Raw genomic sequence first — 23,995 nt, 5'->3', positions numbered from 1 at the left:
TCTCTCCTTTGCTGTGTATGTGACTATGGAGCTGTTTGGTGATGTCGTCTATTACGGCCTTCATAGAAGCAACAGGAGATTGTTGCATCCATCTTGAACCCTCAGAACTACAGTGCTATGATGTCACTCACTTCCACAGGCCTTGCAGAGTGTAAACAACAACAACCCAGCTTTGTTGTGTATGTAACCAAAGGGATTTGTGATGTCACCTAGAACCTTCACAGCAGCGACAGCTTTATGAGGAGCATCAGCACTGCTCTGCCTGAGCAGAACCATCACCGCCATAGGTTGTCAAATAACCCGGATTTAACCCACACAGGTAAGTCCAATGGGGTGCAGGCATGTCCTCTATGCTTACAGCTTCCCGTGGGTGTTGGTTTGATACCGTTTGGGGACAGCCAAGGAGGCATCTGCAGGCAACAAAGGTAGGTGTGTGCTTGTGTGTGTGTTTCCTATGCAGATCCTAAGCCCAGTGTCACATGCAAGTAGGAGGAGTAAGAAGGGTTCCTGGCAAATCCGGGTTATGGATTGCATTTAAAAAGGCCCCGTGGGAGTGCAATGGGCCCCTGTCTTGCTGCTTAGCAATAATGGTATGGGTTTAGGTTCTGCTGTGTGTACTGGTGGTTGTGCCCCCCAGCCCAGAGTGTGCATGGAAAATTGTCTGGCAGCCTCCCTGACAGCAAGCAGTGATAGTGCCCATGAAGGGGACCTTGTTGGGCCCGCCCCTTTCACGGTTATCGCTTCTCGGCCTTTTGGCTAAGATCAAGTGTAGTATCTGTTCTTATCAGTTTAATATCTGATACGTCCCCTATCTGGGGACCATATATTAAATGGATTTTTGAGAACGGGGGCCGATTTCGAAGCTTGCTTCCGTCGCCCTATGCATTGACCCGATATGGCAGTATCTTCGGGTACAGTGCACCACCCCCTTACAGGGTTAAAAAGAAAGATTCCTACTTTCATTGCTACCTGCTTGCTGGCTAGCCAGCTAGCCAGCCCTGTGGGCCTTGCTGCTGCTGCAGCCAAAAAACAAAAGGTGGTGCTGCTGCTGCTTCTGCTGCTTCTGCTTCTGCTTGTGTCTGGCCCCTGTTGGAGCGTCCAGGCACAGGACTTCTGCTGCTGCTGACTAAATGGCCTCCTTAATTGGATCATTTGAGTAGCCAGCACACCTGTGCAGGTAGGGCATGACATGATAGGCAGCTGCCTTGATAGCGGGTGGGTGCTGAATGTTCCTAATTGACAAAATAAGATTAATGCTTATGAAGAAATATAAAATCTCATCCCTTCCCCAATATCGCGCCACACCCCTACCCCTTAATTCCCTGGTTGAACGTGATGGACATATGTCTTTTTTCGACCGTACTAACTATGTAACTATGTAACATAACATGGGGGGGGGGGGGGGGGGTCTCCTGGCTGTTCACACAGGTGTGTCATTGCTGTACATTGACCATGCATTGCTTCTGTGGTATTGCAAAGGCAAAGACAAATGCTTCCAGCCATCCATTGCACTAATGGAGTTGGTCATCAGCTGGCTGTCTATGTCCCGCATCAATATAGACCAAAGTACAGAGGGTTAGGCTATGCTATTGTGCACCTACCTGATGCATCAGAAGGTGCGAGGCCCTTGCTAAATTCTGTGCACAGACTTTGAGATCTATGCTTTAGACTGTATCTAAACCTGCTCCAACATGGACTGACATTCTGGCCTACTTTCAGCCGATGCGACTTGTCTGTCGCTGAACAGTCGCTTTTTATGTATTCAGCACCTATGTATAATGTTGTAAAAATGCTCTAGAAGCTAAAGTCGCAGAAATGTCACACATATTTGGCCTGCAACTTTCTGTGCGACAAATTCAGACAGGAAAAATCAGTATAAATCCTTAGAAAATTATCCCCCAGTGTCTCCATCTGCTGGCGGTATTGAATAAGCATTGCTGCACTGATGGGGTATGCATTAGACGAAAAAAAAGAAGAAAAAGAAGAATAATACGCCCAGAAAAGAGGCGAAAAGGAGAAAAACGTAAAAAAACGTGAAAAAAAAGTAAGAGGAAGAGAAGGGAAAAAAAGGTGGAAATGGGTTTAAAAGTGATTTCGGCGGAGAAATATATATATATATATATATATATATATATATATATATATATATATGCGCACACACACACATAGATATAAACGTATTCTCCGTTGAGATATTGCAGCCGCTGCTGTGTCCAGGCCCAGGAGCCTTAGCACTGTGCTGTGATGTCACTCAATACCACTGACATCACTAGGTGTAAACAACATCTCTCCTTTGCTGTGTATGTGACTATGGAGCTGTTTGGTGATGTCGTCTATTACGGCCTTCATAGAAGCAACAGGAGATTGTTGCATCCATCTTGAACCCTCAGAACTACAGTGCTATGATGTCACTCACTTCCACAGGCCTTGCAGAGTGTAAACAACAACAACCCAGCTTTGTTGTGTATGTAACCAAAGGGATTTGTGATGTCACCTAGAACCTTCACAGCAGCGACAGCTTTATGAGGAGCATCAGCACTGCTCTGCCTGAGCAGAACCATCACCGCCATAGGTTGTCAAATAACCCGGATTTAACCCACACAGGTAAGTCCAATGGGGTGCAGGCATGTCCTCTATGCTTACAGCTTCCGTGGGTGTTGGTTTGATACCGTTTGGGGACAGCCAAGGAGGCATCTGCAGGCAACAAAGGTAGGTGTGTGCTTGTGTGTGTGTTTCCTATGCAGATCCTAAGCCCAGTGTCACATGCAAGTAGGAGGAGTAAGAAGGGTTCCTGGCAAATCCGGGTTATGGATTGCATTTAAAAAGGCCCCGTGGGAGTGCAATGGGCCCCTGTCTTGCTGCTTAGCAATAATGGTATGGGTTTAGGTTCTGCTGTGTGTACTGGTGGTTGACTGCCCCCCAGCCCAGAGTGTGCATGGAAAATTGTCTGGCAGCCTCCCTGACAGCAAGCAGTGATAGTGCCCATGAAGGGGACCTTGTTGGGCCCGCCCCTTTCACGGTTATCGCTTCTCGGCCTTTTGGCTAAGATCAAGTGTAGTATCTGTTCTTATCAGTTTAATATCTGATACGTCCCCTATCTGGGGACCATATATTAAATGGATTTTTGAGAACGGGGGCCGATTTCGAAGCTTGCTTCCGTCGCCCTATGCATTGACCCGATATGGCAGTATCTTCGGGTACAGTGCACCACCCCCTTACAGGGTTAAAAAGAAAGATTCCTACTTTCATTGCTACCTGCTTGCTGGCTAGCCAGCTAGCCAGCCCTGTGGGCCTTGCTGCTGCTGCAGCCAAAAAACAAAAGGTGGTGCTGCTGCTGCTTCTGCTGCTTCTGCTTCTGCTTGTGTCTGGCCCCTGTTGGAGCGTCCAGGCACAGGACTTCTGCTGCTGCTGACTAAATGGCCTCCTTAATTGGATCATTTGAGTAGCCAGCACACCTGTGCAGGTAGGGCATGACATGATAGGCAGCTGCCTTGATAGCGGGTGGGTGCTGAATGTTCCTAATTGACAAAATAAGATTAATGCTTATGAAGAAATATAAAATCTCATCCCTTCCCCAATATCGCGCCACACCCCTACCCCTTAATTCCCTGGTTGAACGTGATGGACATATGTCTTTTTTCGACCGTACTAACTATGTAACTATGTAACATAACATGGGGGGGGGGGGGGGGGGGTCTCCTGGCTGTTCACACAGGTGTGTCATTGCTGTACATTGACCATGCATTGCTTCTGTGGTATTGCAAAGGCAAAGACAAATGCTTCCAGCCATCCATTGCACTAATGGATTGGTCATCAGCTGGCTGTCTATGTCCCGCATCAATATAGACCAAAGTACAGAGGGTTAGGCTATGCTATTGTGCACCTACCTGATGCATCAGAAGGTGCGAGGCCCTTGCTAAATTCTGTGCACAGACTTTGAGATCTATGCTTTAGACTGTATCTAAACCTGCTCCAACATGGACTGACATTCTGGCCTACTTTCAGCCGATGCGACTCTTGTCTGTCGCTGAACAGTCGCTTTTTATGTATTCAGCACCTATGTATAATGTTGTAAAAATGCTCTAGAAGCTAAAGTCGCAGAAATGTCACACATATTTGGCCTGCAACTTTCTGTGCGACAAATTCAGACAGGAAAAATCAGTATAAATCCTTAGAAAATTATCCCCCAGTGTCTCCATCTGCTGGCGGTATTGAATAAGCATTGCTGCACTGATGGGGTATGCATTAGACGAAAAAAAAGAAGAAAAAGAAGAATAATACGCCCAGAAAAGAGGCGAAAAGGAGAAAAACGTAAAAAAACGTGAAAAAAAAGTAAGAGGAAGAGAAGGGAAAAAAAGGTGGAAATGGGTTTAAAAGTGATTTCGGCGGAGAAATATATATATATATATATATATATATATATATATATATATATATGCGCACACACACACATAGATATAAACGTATTCTCCGTTGAGATATTGCAGCCGCTGCTGTGTCCAGGCCCAGGAGCCTTAGCACTGTGCTGTGATGTCACTCAATACCACTGACATCACTAGGTGTAAACAACATCTCTCCTTTGCTGTGTATGTGACTATGGAGCTGTTTGGTGATGTCGTCTATTACGGCCTTCATAGAAGCAACAGGAGATTGTTGCATCCATCTTGAACCCTCAGAACTACAGTGCTATGATGTCACTCACTTCCACAGGCCTTGCAGAGTGTAAACAACAACAACCCAGCTTTGTTGTGTATGTAACCATAGGGATTTGTGATGTCACCTAGAACCTTCACAGCAGCGACAGCTTTATGAGGAGCATCAGCACTGCTCTGCCTGAGCAGAACCATCACCGCCATAGGTTGTCAAATAACCCGGATTTAACCCACACAGGTAAGTCCAATGGGGTGCAGGCATGTCCTCTATGCTTACAGCTTCCCGTGGGTGTTGGTTTGATACCGTTTGGGGACAGCCAAGGAGGCATCTGCAGGCAACAAAGGTAGGTGTGTGCTTGTGTGTGTGTTTCCTATGCAGATCCTAAGCCCAGTGTCACATGCAAGTAGGAGGAGTAAGAAGGGTTCCTGGCAAATCCGGGTTATGGATTGCATTTAAAAAGGCCCCGTGGGAGTGCAATGGGCCCCTGTCTTGCTGCTTAGCAATAATGGTATGGGTTTAGGTTCTGCTGTGTGTACTGGTGGTTGACTGCCCCCCAGCCCAGAGTGTGCATGGAAAATTGTCTGGCAGCCTCCCTGACAGCAAGCAGTGATAGTGCCCATGAAGGGGACCTTGTTGGGCCCGCCCCTTTCACGGTTATCGCTTCTCGGCCTTTTGGCTAAGATCAAGTGTAGTATCTGTTCTTATCAGTTTAATATCTGATACGTCCCCTATCTGGGGACCATATATTAAATGGATTTTTGAGAACGGGGGCCGATTTCGAAGCTTGCTTCCGTCGCCCTATGCATTGACCCGATATGGCAGTATCTTCGGGTACAGTGCACCACCCCCTTACAGGGTTAAAAAGAAAGATTCCTACTTTCATTGCTACCTGCTTGCTGGCTAGCCAGCTAGCCAGCCCTGTGGGCCTTGCTGCTGCTGCAGCCAAAAAACAAAAGGTGGTGCTGCTGCTGCTTCTGCTGCTTCTGCTTCTGCTTGTGTCTGGCCCCTGTTGGAGCGTCCAGGCACAGGACTTCTGCTGCTGCTGACTAAATGGCCTCCTTAATTGGATCATTTGAGTAGCCAGCACACCTGTGCAGGTAGGGCATGACATGATAGGCAGCTGCCTTGATAGCGGGTGGGTGCTGAATGTTCCTAATTGACAAAATAAGATTAATGCTTATGAAGAAATATAAAATCTCATCCCTTCCCCAATATCGCGCCACACCCCTACCCCTTAATTCCCTGGTTGAACGTGATGGACATATGTCTTTTTTCGACCGTACTAACTATGTAACTATGTAACATAACATGGGGGGGGGGGGGGGGGGGGTCTCCTGGCTGTTCACACAGGTGTGTCATTGCTGTACATTGACCATGCATTGCTTCTGTGGTATTGCAAAGGCAAAGACAAATGCTTCCAGCCATCCATTGCACTAATGGATTGGTCATCAGCTGGCTGTCTATGTCCCGCATCAATATAGACCAAAGTACAGAGGGTTAGGCTATGCTATTGTGCACCTACCTGATGCATCAGAAGGTGCGAGGCCCTTGCTAAATTCTGTGCACAGACTTTGAGATCTATGCTTTAGACTGTATCTAAACCTGCTCCAACATGGACTGACATTCTGGCCTACTTTCAGCCGATGCGACTTGTCTGTCGCTGAACAGTCGCTTTTTATGTATTCAGCACCTATGTATAATGTTGTAAAAATGCTCTAGAAGCTAAAGTCGCAGAAATGTCACACATATTTGGCCTGCAACTTTCTGTGCGACAAATTCAGACAGGAAAAATCAGTATAAATCCTTAGAAAATTATCCCCCAGTGTCTCCATCTGCTGGCGGTATTGAATAAGCATTGCTGCACTGATGGGGTATGCATTAGACGAAAAAAAAGAAGAAAAAGAAGAATAATACGCCCAGAAAAGAGGCGAAAAGGAGAAAAACGTAAAAAAACGTGAAAAAAAAGTAAGAGGAAGAGAAGGGAAAAAAAGGTGGAAATGGGTTTAAAAGTGATTTCGGCGGAGAAATATATATATATATATATATATATATATATATATATATATATATATATATGCGCACACACACACATAGATATAAACGTATTCTCCGTTGAGATATTGCAGCCGCTGCTGTGTCCAGGCCCAGGAGCCTTAGCACTGTGCTGTGATGTCACTCAATACCACTGACATCACTAGGTGTAAACAACATCTCTCCTTTGCTGTGTATGTGACTATGGAGCTGTTTGGTGATGTCGTCTATTACGGCCTTCATAGAAGCAACAGGAGATTGTTGCATCCATCTTGAACCCTCAGAACTACAGTGCTATGATGTCACTCACTTCCACAGGCCTTGCAGAGTGTAAACAACAACAACCCAGCTTTGTTGTGTATGTAACCAAAGGGATTTGTGATGTCACCTAGAACCTTCACAGCAGCGACAGCTTTATGAGGAGCATCAGCACTGCTCTGCCTGAGCAGAACCATCACCGCCATAGGTTGTCAAATAACCCGGATTTAACCCACACAGGTAAGTCCAATGGGGTGCAGGCATGTCCTCTATGCTTACAGCTTCCCGTGGGTGTTGGTTTGATACCGTTTGGGGACAGCCAAGGAGGCATCTGCAGGCAACAAAGGTAGGTGTGTGCTTGTGTGTGTGTTTCCTATGCAGATCCTAAGCCCAGTGTCACATGCAAGTAGGAGGAGTAAGAAGGGTTCCTGGCAAATCCGGGTTATGGATTGCATTTAAAAAGGCCCCGTGGGAGTGCAATGGGCCCCTGTCTTGCTGCTTAGCAATAATGGTATGGGTTTAGGTTCTGCTGTGTGTACTGGTGGTTGACTGCCCCCCAGCCCAGAGTGTGCATGGAAAATTGTCTGGCAGCCTCCCTGACAGCAAGCAGTGATAGTGCCCATGAAGGGGACCTTGTTGGGCCCGCCCCTTTCACGGTTATCGCTTCTCGGCCTTTTGGCTAAGATCAAGTGTAGTATCTGTTCTTATCAGTTTAATATCTGATACGTCCCCTATCTGGGGACCATATATTAAATGGATTTTTGAGAACGGGGGCCGATTTCGAAGCTTGCTTCCGTCGCCCTATGCATTGACCCGATATGGCAGTATCTTCGGGTACAGTGCACCACCCCCTTACAGGGTTAAAAAGAAAGATTCCTACTTTCATTGCTACCTGCTTGCTGGCTAGCCAGCTAGCCAGCCCTGTGGGCCTTGCTGCTGCTGCAGCCAAAAAACAAAAGGTGGTGCTGCTGCTGCTTCTGCTGCTTCTGCTTCTGCTTGTGTCTGGCCCCTGTTGGAGCGTCCAGGCACAGGACTTCTGCTGCTGCTGACTAAATGGCCTCCTTAATTGGATCATTTGAGTAGCCAGCACACCTGTGCAGGTAGGGCATGACATGATAGGCAGCTGCCTTGATAGCGGGTGGGTGCTGAATGTTCCTAATTGACAAAATAAGATTAATGCTTATGAAGAAATATAAAATCTCATCCCTTCCCCAATATCGCGCCACACCCCTACCCCTTAATTCCCTGGTTGAACGTGATGGACATATGTCTTTTTTCGACCGTACTAACTATGTAACTATGTAACATAACATGGGGGGGGGGGGGGGGGTCTCCTGGCTGTTCACACAGGTGTGTCATTGCTGTACATTGACCATGCATTGCTTCTGTGGTATTGCAAAGGCAAAGACAAATGCTTCCAGCCATCCATTGCACTAATGGATTGGTCATCAGCTGGCTGTCTATGTCCCGCATCAATATAGACCAAAGTACAGAGGGTTAGGCTATGCTATTGTGCACCTACCTGATGCATCAGAAGGTGCGAGGCCCTTGCTAAATTCTGTGCACAGACTTTGAGATCTATGCTTTAGACTGTATCTAAACCTGCTCCAACATGGACTGACATTCTGGCCTACTTTCAGCCGATGCGACTTGTCTGTCGCTGAACAGTCGCTTTTTATGTATTCAGCACCTATGTATAATGTTGTAAAAATGCTCTAGAAGCTAAAGTCGCAGAAATGTCACACATATTTGGCCTGCAACTTTCTGTGCGACAAATTCAGACAGGAAAAATCAGTATAAATCCTTAGAAAATTATCCCCCAGTGTCTCCATCTGCTGGCGGTATTGAATAAGCATTGCTGCACTGATGGGGTATGCATTAGACGAAAAAAAAGAAGAAAAAGAAGAATAATACGCCCAGAAAAGAGGCGAAAAGGAGAAAAACGTAAAAAAAACGTGAAAAAAAAGTAAGAGGAAGAGAAGGGAAAAAAAGGTGGAAATGGGTTTAAAAGTGATTTCGGCGGAGAAATATATATATATATATATATATATATATATATATGCGCACACACACACATAGATATAAACGTATTCTCCGTTGAGATATTGCAGCCGCTGCTGTGTCCAGGCCCAGGAGCCTTAGCACTGTGCTGTGATGTCACTCAATACCACTGACATCACTAGGTGTAAACAACATCTCTCCTTTGCTGTGTATGTGACTATGGAGCTGTTTGGTGATGTCGTCTATTACGGCCTTCATAGAAGCAACAGGAGATTGTTGCATCCATCTTGAACCCTCAGAACTACAGTGCTATGATGTCACTCACTTCCACAGGCCTTGCAGAGTGTAAACAACAACAACCCAGCTTTGTTGTGTATGTAACCAAAGGGATTTGTGATGTCACCTAGAACCTTCACAGCAGCGACAGCTTTATGAGGAGCATCAGCACTGCTCTGCCTGAGCAGAACCATCACCGCCATAGGTTGTCAAATAACCCGGATTTAACCCACACAGGTAAGTCCAATGGGGTGCAGGCATGTCCTCTATGCTTACAGCTTCCCGTGGGTGTTGGTTTGATACCGTTTGGGGACAGCCAAGGAGGCATCTGCAGGCAACAAAGGTAGGTGTGTGCTTGTGTGTGTGTTTCCTATGCAGATCCTAAGCCCAGTGTCACATGCAAGTAGGAGGAGTAAGAAGGGTTCCTGGCAAATCCGGGTTATGGATTGCATTTAAAAAGGCCCCGTGGGAGTGCAATGGGCCCCTGTCTTGCTGCTTAGCAATAATGGTATGGGTTTAGGTTCTGCTGTGTGTACTGGTGGTTGACTGCCCCCCAGCCCAGAGTGTGCATGGAAAATTGTCTGGCAGCCTCCCTGACAGCAAGCAGTGATAGTGCCCATGAAGGGGACCTTGTTGGGCCCGCCCCTTTCACGGTTATCGCTTCTCGGCCTTTTGGCTAAGATCAAGTGTAGTATCTGTTCTTATCAGTTTAATATCTGATACGTCCCCTATCTGGGGACCATATATTAAATGGATTTTTGAGAACGGGGGCCGATTTCGAAGCTTGCTTCCGTCGCCCTATGCATTGACCCGATATGGCAGTATCTTCGGGTACAGTGCACCACCCCCTTACAGGGTTAAAAAGAAAGATTCCTACTTTCATTGCTACCTGCTTGCTGGCTAGCCAGCTAGCCAGCCCTGTGGGCCTTGCTGCTGCTGCAGCCAAAAAACAAAAGGTGGTGCTGCTGCTGCTTCTGCTGCTTCTGCTTCTGCTTGTGTCTGGCCCCTGTTGGAGCGTCCAGGCACAGGACTTCTGCTGCTGCTGACTAAATGGCCCCCTTAATTGGATCATTTGAGTAGCCAGCACACCTGTGCAGGTAGGGCATGACATGATAGGCAGCTGCCTTGATAGCGGGTGGGTGCTGAATGTTCCTAATTGACAAAATAAGATTAATGCTTATGAAGAAATATAAAATCTCATCCCTTCCCCAATATCGCGCCACACCCCTACCCCTTAATTCCCTGGTTGAACGTGATGGACATATGTCTTTTTTCGACCGTACTAACTATGTAACTATGTAACATAACATGGGGGGGGGGGGGGGGGGTCTCCTGGCTGTTCACACAGGTGTGTCATTGCTGTACATTGACCATGCATTGCTTCTGTGGTATTGCAAAGGCAAAGACAAATGCTTCCAGCCATCCATTGCACTAATGGATTGGTCATCAGCTGGCTGTCTATGTCCCGCATCAATATAGACCAAAGTACAGAGGGTTAGGCTATGCTATTGTGCACCTACCTGATGCATCAGAAGGTGCGAGGCCCTTGCTAAATTCTGTGCACAGACTTTGAGATCTATGCTTTAGACTGTATCTAAACCTGCTCCAACATGGACTGACATTCTGGCCTACTTTCAGCCGATGCGACTTGTCTGTCGCTGAACAGTCGCTTTTTATGTAGTCAGCACCTATGTATAATGTTGTAAAAATGCTCTAGAAGCTAAAGTCGCAGAAATGTCACACATATTTGGCCTGCAACTTTCTGTGCGACAAATTCAGACAGGAAAAATCAGTATAAATCCTTAGAAAATTATCCCCCAGTGTCTCCATCTGCTGCCGGTATTGAATAAGCATTGCTGCACTGATGGGGTATGCATTAGACGAAAAAAAAGAAGAAAAAGAAGAATAATACGCCCAGAAAAGAGGCGAAAAGGAGAAAAACGTAAAAAAACGTGAAAAAAAAGTAAGAGGAAGAGAAGGGAAAAAAAGGTGGAAATGGGTTTAAAAGTGATTTCGGCGGAGAAATATATATATATATATATATATATATATATATATATATATATGCGCACACACACACATAGATATAAACGTATTCTCCGTTGAGATATTGCAGCCGCTGCTGTGTCCAGGCCCAGGAGCCTTAGCACTGTGCTGTGATGTCACTCAATACCACTGACATCACTAGGTGTAAACAACATCTCTCCTTTGCTGTGTATGTGACTATGGAGCTGTTTGGTGATGTCGTCTATTACGGCCTTCATAGAAGCAACAGGAGATTGTTGCATCCATCTTGAACCCTCAGAACTACAGTGCTATGATGTCACTCACTTCCACAGGCCTTGCAGAGTGTAAACAACAACAACCCAGCTTTGTTGTGTATGTAACCAAAGGGATTTGTGATGTCACCTAGAACCTTCACAGCAGCGACAGCTTTATGAGGAGCATCAGCACTGCTCTGCCTGAGCAGAACCATCACCGCCATAGGTTGTCAAATAACCCGGATTTAACCCACACAGGTAAGTCCAATGGGGTGCAGGCATGTCCTCTATGCTTACAGCTTCCCGTGGGTGTTGGTTTGATACCGTTTGGGGACAGCCAAGGAGGCATCTGCAGGCAACAAAGGTAGGTGTGTGCTTGTGTGTGTGTTTCCTATGCAGATCCTAAGCCCAGTGTCACATGCAAGTAGGAGGAGTAAGAAGGGTTCCTGGCAAATCCGGGTTATGGATTGCATTTAAAAAGGCCCCGTGGGAGTGCAATGGGCCCCTGTCTTGCTGCTTAGCAATAATGGTATGGGTTTAGGTTCTGCTGTGTGTACTGGTGGTTGACTGCCCCCCAGCCCAGAGTGTGCATGGAAAATTGTCTGGCAGCCTCCCTGACAGCAAGCAGTGATAGTGCCCATGAAGGGGACCTTGTTGGGCCCGCCCCTTTCACGGTTATCGCTTCTCGGCCTTTTGGCTAAGATCAAGTGTAGTATCTGTTCTTATCAGTTTAATATCTGATACGTCCCCTATCTGGGGACCATATATTAAATGGATTTTTGAGAACGGGGGCCGATTTCGAAGCTTGCTTCCGTCGCCCTATGCATTGACCCGATATGGCAGTATCTTCGGGTACAGTGCACCACCCCCTTACAGGGTTAAAAAGAAAGATTCCTACTTTCATTGCTACCTGCTTGCTGGCTAGCCAGCTAGCCAGCCCTGTGGGCCTTGCTGCTGCTGCAGCCAAAAAACAAAAGGTGGTGCTGCTGCTGCTTCTGCTGCTTCTGCTTCTGCTTGTGTCTGGCCCCTGTTGGAGCGTCCAGGCACAGGACTTCTGCTGCTGCTGACTAAATGGCCTCCTTAATTGGATCATTTGAGTAGCCAGCACACCTGTGCAGGTAGGGCATGACATGATAGGCAGCTGCCTTGATAGCGGGTGGGTGCTGAATGTTCCTAATTGACAAAATAAGATTAATGCTTATGAAGAAATATAAAATCTCATCCCTTCCCCAATATCGCGCCACACCCCTACCCCTTAATTCCCTGGTTGAACGTGATGGACATATGTCTTTTTTCGACCGTACTAACTATGTAACTATGTAACATAACATGGGGGGGGGGGGGGGGGGTCTCCTGGCTGTTCACACAGGTGTGTCATTGCTGTACATTGACCATGCATTGCTTCTGTGGTATTGCAAAGGCAAAGACAAATGCTTCCAGCCATCCATTGCACTAATGGATTGGTCATCAGCTGGCTGTCTATGTCCCGCATCAATATAGACCAAAGTACAGAGGGTTAGGCTATGCTATTGTGCACCTACCTGATGCATCAGAAGGTGCGAGGCCCTTGCTAAATTCTGTGCACAGACTTTGAGATCTATGCTTTAGACTGTATCTAAACCTGCTCCAACATGGACTGACATTCTGGCCTACTTTCAGCCGATGCGACTTGTCTGTCGCTGAACAGTCGCTTTTTATGTATTCAGCACCTATGTATAATGTTGTAAAAATGCTCTAGAAGCTAAAGTCGCAGAAATGTCACACATATTTGGCCTGCAACTTTCTGTGCGACAAATTCAGACAGGAAAAATCAGTATAAATCCTTAGAAAATTATCCCCCAGTGTCTCCATCTGCTGGCGGTATTGAATAAGCATTGCTGCACTGATGGGGTATGCATTAGACGAAAAAAAAGAAGAAAAAGAAGAATAATACGCCCAGAAAAGAGGCGAAAAGGAGAAAAACGTAAAAAAACGTGAAAAAAAAGTAAGAGGAAGAGAAGGGAAAAAAAGGTGGAAATGGGTTTAAAAGTGATTTCGGCGGAGAATATATATATATATATATATATATATATATATATATATATATATATATGCGCACACACACACATAGATATAAACGTATTCTCCGTTGAGATATTGCAGCCGCTGCTGTGTCCAGGCCCAGGAGCCTTAGCACTGTGCTGTGATGTCACTCAATACCACTGACATCACTAGGTGTAAACAACATCTCTCCTTTGCTGTGTATGTGACTATGGAGCTGTTTGGTGATGTCGTCTATTACGGCCTTCATAGAAGCAACAGGAGATTGTTGCATCCATCTTGAACCCTCAGAACTACAGTGCTATGATGTCACTCACTTCCACAGGCCTTGCAGAGTGTAAACAACAACAACCCAGCTTTGTTGTGTATGTAACCAAAGGGATTTGTGATGTCACCTAGAACCTTCACAGCAGCGACAGCTTTATGAGGAGCATCAGCACTGCTCTGCCTGAGCAGAACCATCACCGCCATAGGTTGTCAAATAACCCGGATTTAACCCACACAGGTAAGTCCAATGGGGTGCAGGCATGTCCTCTATGCTTACAGCTTCCCGTGGGTGTTGGTTTGATACCGTTTGGGGACAGCCAAGGAGGCATCTGCAGGCAACAAAGGTAGGTGTGTGCTTGTGTGTGTGTTTCCTATGCAGATCCTAAGCCCAGTGTCACATGCAAGTAGGAGGAGTAAGAAGGGTTCCTGGCAAATCCGGGTTATGGATTGCATTTAAAAAGGCCCCGTGGGAGTGCAATGGGCCCCTGTCTTGCTGCTTAGCAATAATGGTATGGGTTTAGGTTCTGCTGTGTGTACTGGTGGTTGACTGCCCCCCAGCCCAGAGTGTGCATGGAAAATTGTCTGGCAGCCTCCCTGACAGCAAGCAGTGATAGTGCCCATGAAGGGGACCTTGTTGGGCCCGCCCCTTTCACGGTTATCGCTTCTCGGCCTTTTGGCTAAGATCAAGTGTAGTATCTGTTCTTATCAGTTTAATATCTGATACGTCCCCTATCTGGGGACCATATATTAAATGGATTTTTGAGAACGGGGGCCGATTTCGAAGCTTGCTTCCGTCGCCCTATGCATTGACCCGATATGGCAGTATCTTCGGGTACAGTGCACCACCCCCTTACAGGGTTAAAAAGAAAGATTCCTACTTTCATTGCTACCTGCTTGCTGGCTAGCCAGCTAGCCAGCCCTGTGGGCCTTGCTGCTGCTGCAGCCAAAAAACAAAAGGTGGTGCTGCTGCTGCTTCTGCTGCTTCGGCTTCTGCTTGTGTCTGGCCCCTGTTGGAGCGTCCAGGCACAGGACTTCTGCTGCTGCTGACTAAATGGCCTCCTTAATTGGATCATTTGAGTAGCCAGCACACCTGTGCAGGTAGGGCATGACATGATAGGCAGCTGCCTTGATAGCGGGTGGGTGCTGAATGTTCCTAATTGACAAAATAAGATTAATGCTTATGAAGAAATATAAAATCTCATCCCTTCCCCAATATCGCGCCACACCCCTACCCCTTAATTCCCTGGTTGAACGTGATGGACATATGTCTTTTTTCGACCGTACTAACTATGTAACTATGTAACATAACATGGGGGGGGGGGGGGGGGGGGTCTCCTGGCTGTTCACACAGGTGTGTCATTGCTGTACATTGACCATGCATTGCTTCTGTGGTATTGCAAAGGCAAAGACAAATGCTTCCAGCCATCCATTGCACTAATGGATTGGTCATCAGCTGGCTGTCTATGTCCCGCATCAATATAGACCAAAGTACAGAGGGTTAGGCTATGCTATTGTGCACCTACCTGATGCATCAGAAGGTGCGAGGCCCTTGCTAAATTCTGTGCACAGACTTTGAGATCTATGCTTTAGACTGTATCTAAACCTGCTCCAACATGGACTGACATTCTGGCCTACTTTCAGCCGATGCGACTTGTCTGTCGCTGAACAGTCGCTTTTTATGTATTCAGCACCTATGTATAATGTTGTAAAAATGCTCTAGAAGCTAAAGTCGCAGAAATGTCACACATATTTGGCCTGCAACTTTCTGTGCGACAAATTCAGACAGGAAAAATCAGTATAAATCCTTAGAAAATTATCCCCCAGTGTCTCCATCTGCTGGCGGTATTGAATAAGCATTGCTGCACTGATGGGGTATGCATTAGACGAAAAAAAAGAAGAAAAAGAAGAATAATACGCCCAGAAAAGAGGCGAAAAGGAGAAAAACGTAAAAAAACGTGAAAAAAAAGTAAGAGGAAGAGAAGGGAAAAAAAGGTGGAAATGGGTTTAAAAGTGATTTCGGCGGAGAAATATATATATATATATATATATATATATATATATATATATATATATATGCGCACACACACACATAGATATAAACGTATTCTCCGTTGAGATATTGCAGCCGCTGCTGTGTCCAGGCCCAGGAGCCTTAGCACTGTGCTGTGATGTCACTCAATACCACTGACATCACTAGGTGTAAACAACATCTCTCCTTTGCTGTGTATGTGACTATGGAGCTGTTTGGTGATGTCGTCTATTACGGCCTTCATAGAAGCAACAGGAGATTGTTGCATCCATCTTGAACCCTCAGAACTACAGTGCTATGATGTCACTCACTTCCACAGGCCTTGCAGAGTGTAAACAACAACAACCCAGCTTTGTTGTGTATGTAACCAAAGGGATTTGTGATGTCACCTAGAACCTTCACAGCAGCGACAGCTTTATGAGGAGCATCAGCACTGCTCTGCCTGAGCAGAACCATCACCGCCATAGGTTGTCAAATAACCCGGATTTAACCCACACAGGTAAGTCCAATGGGGTGCAGGCATGTCCTCTATGCTTACAGCTTCCCGTGGGTGTTGGTTTGATACCGTTTGGGGACAGCCAAGGAGGCATCTGCAGGCAACAAAGGTAGGTGTGTGCTTGTGTGTGTGTTTCCTATGCAGATCCTAAGCCCAGTGTCACATGCAAGTAGGAGGAGTAAGAAGGGTTCCTGGCAAATCCGGGTTATGGATTGCATTTAAAAAGGCCCCGTGGGAGTGCAATGGGCCCCTGTCTTGCTGCTTAGCAATAATGGTATGGGTTTAGGTTCTGCTGTGTGTACTGGTGGTTGACTGCCCCCCAGCCCAGAGTGTGCATGGAAAATTGTCTGGCAGCCTCCCTGACAGCAAGCAGTGATAGTGCCCATGAAGGGGACCTTGTTGGGCCCGCCCCTTTCACGGTTATCGCTTCTCGGCCTTTTGGCTAAGATCAAGTGTAGTATCTGTTCTTATCAGTTTAATATCTGATACGTCCCCTATCTGGGGACCATATATTAAATGGATTTTTGAGAACGGGGGCCGATTTCGAAGCTTGCTTCCGTCGCCCTATGCATTGACCCGATATGGCAGTATCTTCGGGTACAGTGCACCACCCCCTTACAGGGTTAAAAAGAAAGATTCCTACTTTCATTGCTACCTGCTTGCTGGCTAGCCAGCTAGCCAGCCCTGTGGGCCTTGCTGCTGCTGCAGCCAAAAAACAAAAGGTGGTGCTGCTGCTGCTTCTGCTGCTTCTGCTTCTGCTTGTGTCTGGCCCCTGTTGGAGCGTCCAGGCACAGGACTTCTGCTGCTGCTGACTAAATGGCCTCCTTAATTGGATCATTTGAGTAGCCAGCACACCTGTGCAGGTAGGGCATGACATGATAGGCAGCTGCCTTGATAGCGGGTGGGTGCTGAATGTTCCTAATTGACAAAATAAGATTAATGCTTATGAAGAAATATAAAATCTCATCCCTTCCCCAATATCGCGCCACACCCCTACCCCTTAATTCCCTGGTTGAACGTGATGGACATATGTCTTTTTTCGACCGTACTAACTATGTAACTATGTAACATAACATGGGGGGGGGGGGGGGGGTCTCCTGGCTGTTCACACAGGTGTGTCATTGCTGTACATTGACCATGCATTGCTTCTGTGGTATTGCAAAGGCAAAGACAAATGCTTCCAGCCATCCATTGCACTAATGGATTGGTCATCAGCTGGCTGTCTATGTCCCGCATCAATATAGACCAAAGTACAGAGGGTTAGGCTATGCTATTGTGCACCTACCTGATGCATCAGAAGGTGCGAGGCCCTTGCTAAATTCTGTGCACAGACTTTGAGATCTATGCTTTAGACTGTATCTAAACCTGCTCCAACATGGACTGACATTCTGGCCTACTTTCAGCCGATGCGACTTGTCTGTCGCTGAACAGTCGCTTTTTATGTATTCAGCACCTATGTATAATGTTGTAAAAATGCTCTAGAAGCTAAAGTCGCAGAAATGTCACACATATTTGGCCTGCAACTTTCTGTGCGACAAATTCAGACAGGAAAAATCAGTATAAATCCTTAGAAAATTATCCCCCAGTGTCTCCATCTGCTGGCGGTATTGAATAAGCATTGCTGCACTGATGGGGTATGCATTAGACGAAAAAAAAGAAGAAAAAGAAGAATAATACGCCCAGAAAAGAGGCGAAAAGGAGAAAAACGTAAAAAAACGTGAAAAAAAAGTAAGAGGAAGAGAAGGGAAAAAAAGGTGGAAATGGGTTTAAAAGTGATTTCGGCGGAGAAATATATATATATATATATATATATATATATATATATATATATATATGCGCACACACACACATAGATATAAACGTATTCTCCGTTGAGATATTGCAGCCGCTGCTGTGTCCAGGCCCAGGAGCCTTAGCACTGTGCTGTGATGTCACTCAATACCACTGACATCACTAGGTGTAAACAACATCTCTCCTTTGCTGTGTATGTGACTATGGAGCTGTTTGGTGATGTCGTCTATTACGGCCTTCATAGAAGCAACAGGAGATTGTTGCATCCATCTTGAACCCTCAGAACTACAGTGCTATGATGTCACTCACTTCCACAGGCCTTGCAGAGTGTAAACAACAACAACCCAGCTTTGTTGTGTATGTAACCAAAGGGATTTGTGATGTCACCTAGAACCTTCACAGCAGCGACAGCTTTATGAGGAGCATCAGCACTGCTCTGCCTGAGCAGAACCATCACCGCCATAGGTTGTCAAATAACCCGGATTTAACCCACACAGGTAAGTCCAATGGGGTGCAGGCATGTCCTCTATGCTTACAGCTTCCCGTGGGTGTTGGTTTGATACCGTTTGGGGACAGCCAAGGAGGCATCTGCAGGCAACAAAGGTAGGTGTGTGCTTGTGTGTGTGTTTCCTATGCAGATCCTAAGCCCAGTGTCACATGCAAGTAGGAGGAGTAAGAAGGGTTCCTGGCAAATCCGGGTTATGGATTGCATTTAAAAAGGCCCCGTGGGAGTGCAATGGGCCCCTGTCTTGCTGCTTAGCAATAATGGTATGGGTTTAGGTTCTGCTGTGTGTACTGGTGGTTGACTGCCCCCCAGCCCAGAGTGTGCATGGAAAATTGTCTGGCAGCCTCCCTGACAGCAAGCAGTGATAGTGCCCATGAAGGGGACCTTGTTGGGCCCGCCCCTTTCACGGTTATCGCTTCTCGGCCTTTTGGCTAAGATCAAGTGTAGTATCTGTTCTTATCAGTTTAATATCTGATACGTCCCCTATCTGGGGACCATATATTAAATGGATTTTTGAGAACGGGGGCCGATTTCGAAGCTTGCTTCCGTCGCCCTATGCATTGACCCGATATGGCAGTATCTTCGGGTACAGTGCACCACCCCCTTACAGGGTTAAAAAGAAAGATTCCTACTTTCATTGCTACCTGCTTGCTGGCTAGCCAGCTAGCCAGCCCTGTGGGCCTTGCTGCTGCTGCAGCCAAAAAACAAAAGGTGGTGCTGCTGCTGCTTCTGCTGCTTCTGCTTCTGCTTGTGTCTGGCCCCTGTTGGAGCGTCCAGGCACAGGACTTCTGCTGCTGCTGACTAAATGGCCTCCTTAATTGGATCATTTGAGTAGCCAGCACACCTGTGCAGGTAGGGCATGACATGATAGGCAGCTGCCTTGATAGCGGGTGGGTGCTGAATGTTCCTAATTGACAAAATAAGATTAATGCTTATGAAGAAATATAAAATCTCATCCCTTCCCCAATATCGCGCCACACCCCTACCCCTTAATTCCCTGGTTGAACGTGATGGACATATGTCTTTTTTCGACCGTACTAACTATGTAACTATGTAACATAACATGGGGGGGGGGGGGGGGGGTCTCCTGGCTGTTCACACAGGTGTGTCATTGCTGTACATTGACCATGCATTGCTTCTGTGGTATTGCAAAGGCAAAGACAAATGCTTCCAGCCATCCATTGCACTAATGGATTGGTCATCAGCTGGCTGTCTATGTCCCGCATCAATATAGACCAAAGTACAGAGGGTTAGGCTATGCTATTGTGCACCTACCTGATGCATCAGAAGGTGCGAGGCCCTTGCTAAATTCTGTGCACAGACTTTGAGATCTATGCTTTAGACTGTATCTAAACCTGCTCCAACATGGACTGACATTCTGGCCTACTTTCAGCCGATGCGACTTGTCTGTCGCTGAACAGTCGCTTTTTATGTATTCAGCACCTATGTATAATGTTGTAAAAATGCTCTAGAAGCTAAAGTCGCAGAAATGTCACACATATTTGGCCTGCAACTTTCTGTGCGACAAATTCAGACAGGAAAAATCAGTATAAATCCTTAGAAAATTATCCCCCAGTGTCTCCATCTGCTGGCGGTATTGAATAAGCATTGCTGCACTGATGGGGTATGCATTAGACGAAAAAAAAGAAGAAAAAGAAGAATAATACGCCCAGAAAAGAGGCGAAAAGGAGAAAAACGTAAAAAAACGTGAAAAAAAAGTAAGAGGAAGAGAAGGGAAAAAAAGGTGGAAATGGGTTTAAAAGTGATTTCGGCGGAGAAATATATATATATATATATATATATATATATATATATATATATATATGCGCACACACACACATAGATATAAACGTATTCTCCGTTGAGATATTGCAGCCGCTGCTGTGTCCAGGCCCAGGAGCCTTAGCACTGTGCTGTGATGTCACTCAATACCACTGACATCACTAGGTGTAAACAACATCTCTCCTTTGCTGTGTATGTGACTATGGAGCTGTTTGGTGATGTCGTCTATTACGGCCTTCATAGAAGCAACAGGAGATTGTTGCATCCATCTTGAACCCTCAGAACTACAGTGCTATGATGTCACTCACTTCCACAGGCCTTGCAGAGTGTAAACAACAACAACCCAGCTTTGTTGTGTATGTAACCAAAGGGATTTGTGATGTCACCTAGAACCTTCACAGCAGCGACAGCTTTATGAGGAGCATCAGCACTGCTCTGCCTGAGCAGAACCATCACCGCCATAGGTTGTCAAATAACCCGGATTTAACCCACACAGGTAAGTCCAATGGGGTGCAGGCATGTCCTCTATGCTTACAGCTTCCCGTGGGTGTTGGTTTGATACCGTTTGGGGACAGCCAAGGAGGCATCTGCAGGCAACAAAGGTAGGTGTGTGCTTGTGTGTGTGTTTCCTATGCAGATCCTAAGCCCAGTGTCACATGCAAGTAGGAGGAGTAAGAAGGGTTCCTGGCAAATCCGGGTTATGGATTGCATTTAAAAAGGCCCCGTGGGAGTGCAATGGGCCCCTGTCTTGCTGCTTAGCAATAATGGTATGGGTTTAGGTTCTGCTGTGTGTACTGGTGGTTGACTGCCCCCCAGCCCAGAGTGTGCATGGAAAATTGTCTGGCAGCCTCCCTGACAGCAAGCAGTGATAGTGCCCATGAAGGGGACCTTGTTGGGCCCGCCCCTTTCACGGTTATCGCTTCTCGGCCTTTTGGCTAAGATCAAGTGTAGTATCTGTTCTTATCAGTTTAATATCTGATACGTCCCCTATCTGGGGACCATATATTAAATGGATTTTTGAGAACGGGGGCCGATTTCGAAGCTTGCTTCCGTCGCCCTATGCATTGACCCGATATGGCAGTATCTTCGGGTACAGTGCACCACCCCCTTACAGGGTTAAAAAGAAAGATTCCTACTTTCATTGCTACCTGCTTGCTGGCTAGCCAGCTAGCCAGCCCTGTGGGCCTTGCTGCTGCTGCAGCCAAAAAACAAAAGGTGGTGCTGCTGCTGCTTCTGCTGCTTCTGCTTCTGCTTGTGTCTGGCCCCTGTTGGAGCGTCCAGGCACAGGACTTCTGCTGCTGCTGACTAAATGGCCTCCTTAATTGGATCATTTGAGTAGCCAGCACACCTGTGCAGGTAGGGCATGACATGATAGGCAGCTGCCTTGATAGCGGGTGGGTGCTGAATGTTCCTAATTGACAAAATAAGATTAATGCTTATGAAGAAATATAAAATCTCATCCCTTCCCCAATATCGCGCCACACCCCTACCCCTTAATTCCCTGGTTGAACGTGATGGACATATGTCTTTTTTCGACCGTACTAACTATGTAACTATGTAACATAACATGGGGGGGGGGGGGGGGGGGGTCTCCTGGCTGTTCACACAGGTGTGTCATTGCTGTACATTGACCATGCATTGCTTCTGTGGTATTGCAAAGGCAAAGACAAATGCTTCCAGCCATCCATTGCACTAATGGATTGGTCATCAGCTGGCTGTCTATGTCCCGCATCAATATAGACCAAAGTACAGAGGGTTAGGCTATGCTATTGTGCACCTACCTGATGCATCAGAAGGTGCGAGGCCCTTGCTAAATTCTGTGCACAGACTTTGAGATCTATGCTTTAGACTGTATCTAAACCTGCTCCAACATGGACTGACATTCTGGCCTACTTTCAGCCGATGCGACTTGTCTGTCGCTGAACAGTCGCTTTTTATGTATTCAGCACCTATGTATAATGTTGTAAAAATGCTCTAGAAGCTAAAGTCGCAGAAATGTCACACATATTTGGCCTGCAACTTTCTGTGCGACAAATTCAGACAGGAAAAATCAGTATAAATCCTTAGAAAATTATCCCCCAGTGTCTCCATCTGCTGGCGGTATTGAATAAGCATTGCTGCACTGATGGGGTATGCATTAGACGAAAAAAAAGAAGAAAAAGAAGAATAATACGCCCAGAAAAGAGGCGAAAAGGAGAAAAACGTAAAAAAACGTGAAAAAAAAGTAAGAGGAAGAGAAGGGAAAAAAAGGTGGAAATGGGTTTAAAAGTGATTTCGGCGGAGAAATATATATATATATATATATATATATATATATATATATATATATATATATGCGCACACACACACATAGATATAAACGTATTCTCCGTTGAGATATTGCAGCCGCTGCTGTGTCCAGGCCCAGGAGCCTTAGCACTGTGCTGTGATGTCACTCAATACCACTGACATCACTAGGTGTAAACAACATCTCTCCTTTGCTGTGTATGTGACTATGGAGCTGTTTGGTGATGTCGTCTATTACGGCCTTCATAGAAGCAACAGGAGATTGTTGCATCCATCTTGAACCCTCAGAACTACAGTGCTATGATGTCACTCACTTCCACAGGCCTTGCAGAGTGTAAACAACAACAACCCAGCTTTGTTGTGTATGTAACCAAAGGGATTTGTGATGTCACCTAGAACCTTCACAGCAGCGACAGCTTTATGAGGAGCATCAGCACTGCTCTGCCTGAGCAGAACCATCACCGCCATAGGTTGTCAAATAACCCGGATTTAACCCACACAGGTAAGTCCAATGGGGTGCAGGCATGTCCTCTATGCTTACAGCTTCCCGTGGGTGTTGGTTTGATACCGTTTGGGGACAGCCAAGGAGGCATCTGCAGGCAACAAAGGTAGGTGTGTGCTTGTGTGTGTGTTTCCTATGCAGATCCTAAGCCCAGTGTCACATGCAAGTAGGAGGAGTAAGAAGGGTTCCTGGCAAATCCGGGTTATGGATTGCATTTAAAAAGGCCCCGTGGGAGTGCAATGGGCCCCTGTCTTGCTGCTTAGCAATAATGGTATGGGTTTAGGTTCTGCTGTGTGTACTGGTGGTTGACTGCCCCCCAGCCCAGAGTGTGCATGGAAAATTGTCTGGCAGCCTCCCTGACAGCAAGCAGTGATAGTGCCCATGAAGGGGACCTTGTTGGGCCCGCCCCTTTCACGGTTATCGCTTCTCGGCCTTTTGGCTAAGATCAAGTGTAGTATCTGTTCTTATCAGTTTAATATCTGATACGTCCCCTATCTGGGGACCATATATTAAATGGATTTTTGAGAACGGGGGCCGATTTCGAAGCTTGCTTCCGTCGCCCTATGCATTGACCCGATATGGCAGTATCTTCGGGTACAGTGCACCACCCCCTTACAGGGTTAAAAAGAAAGATTCCTACTTTCATTGCTACCTGCTTGCTGGCTAGCCAGCTAGCCAGCCCTGTGGGCCTTGCTGCTGCTGCAGCCAAAAAACAAAAGGTGGTGCTGCTGCTGCTTCTGCTGCTTCTGCTTCTGCTTGTGTCTGGCCCCTGTTGGAGCGTCCAGGCACAGGACTTCTGCTGCTGCTGACTAAATGG

At 46.5% G+C, this 23,995-nt stretch overlaps 11 non-coding genes across 11 annotated transcripts; all 11 read left to right on the top strand.

Moving 5' to 3' along the window:
- The first annotated feature begins 736 nt into the window (after positions 1 to 736).
- Positions 737 to 927, top strand: LOC130347148 (U2 spliceosomal RNA). The gene has a single exon (XR_008885131.1). It is a non-coding gene; the product is annotated as a U2 spliceosomal RNA (small nuclear RNA).
- Positions 928 to 3,022: 2,095 nt separating this feature from the next.
- Positions 3,023 to 3,213, top strand: LOC130347147 (U2 spliceosomal RNA). Its single transcript, XR_008885130.1, has one exon. It is a non-coding gene; the product is annotated as a U2 spliceosomal RNA (small nuclear RNA).
- Positions 3,214 to 5,309: 2,096 nt separating this feature from the next.
- On the top strand, positions 5,310 to 5,500 carry LOC130347146 (U2 spliceosomal RNA). The gene has a single exon (XR_008885129.1). It is a non-coding gene; the product is annotated as a U2 spliceosomal RNA (small nuclear RNA).
- A 2,101-nt stretch (positions 5,501 to 7,601) lies between these two features.
- LOC130347145 (U2 spliceosomal RNA) lies at positions 7,602 to 7,792 on the top strand. Its single transcript, XR_008885128.1, has one exon. It is a non-coding gene; the product is annotated as a U2 spliceosomal RNA (small nuclear RNA).
- A 2,083-nt stretch (positions 7,793 to 9,875) lies between these two features.
- On the top strand, positions 9,876 to 10,066 carry LOC130347143 (U2 spliceosomal RNA). Its single transcript, XR_008885127.1, has one exon. It is a non-coding gene; the product is annotated as a U2 spliceosomal RNA (small nuclear RNA).
- Positions 10,067 to 12,157: 2,091 nt separating this feature from the next.
- LOC130347209 (U2 spliceosomal RNA) lies at positions 12,158 to 12,348 on the top strand. The gene has a single exon (XR_008885185.1). It is a non-coding gene; the product is annotated as a U2 spliceosomal RNA (small nuclear RNA).
- A 2,096-nt stretch (positions 12,349 to 14,444) lies between these two features.
- On the top strand, positions 14,445 to 14,635 carry LOC130347208 (U2 spliceosomal RNA). The gene has a single exon (XR_008885184.1). It is a non-coding gene; the product is annotated as a U2 spliceosomal RNA (small nuclear RNA).
- Positions 14,636 to 16,734: 2,099 nt separating this feature from the next.
- LOC130347207 (U2 spliceosomal RNA) lies at positions 16,735 to 16,925 on the top strand. The gene has a single exon (XR_008885183.1). It is a non-coding gene; the product is annotated as a U2 spliceosomal RNA (small nuclear RNA).
- A 2,094-nt stretch (positions 16,926 to 19,019) lies between these two features.
- LOC130347206 (U2 spliceosomal RNA) lies at positions 19,020 to 19,210 on the top strand. The gene has a single exon (XR_008885182.1). It is a non-coding gene; the product is annotated as a U2 spliceosomal RNA (small nuclear RNA).
- Positions 19,211 to 21,305: 2,095 nt separating this feature from the next.
- On the top strand, positions 21,306 to 21,496 carry LOC130347205 (U2 spliceosomal RNA). The gene has a single exon (XR_008885181.1). It is a non-coding gene; the product is annotated as a U2 spliceosomal RNA (small nuclear RNA).
- A 2,101-nt stretch (positions 21,497 to 23,597) lies between these two features.
- On the top strand, positions 23,598 to 23,788 carry LOC130347203 (U2 spliceosomal RNA). The gene has a single exon (XR_008885179.1). It is a non-coding gene; the product is annotated as a U2 spliceosomal RNA (small nuclear RNA).
- The last annotated feature ends 207 nt before the right edge of the window (positions 23,789 to 23,995 follow it).

This window comes from Hyla sarda, unplaced genomic scaffold (assembly GCF_029499605.1).
Source record: "Hyla sarda isolate aHylSar1 unplaced genomic scaffold, aHylSar1.hap1 scaffold_813, whole genome shotgun sequence".
Taxonomy (NCBI): Eukaryota; Metazoa; Chordata; class Amphibia; order Anura; family Hylidae; genus Hyla; species Hyla sarda.
Note: the sequence above shows the minus strand (reverse complement) of the source record. Positions and strands in the feature narration are given on the sequence as shown.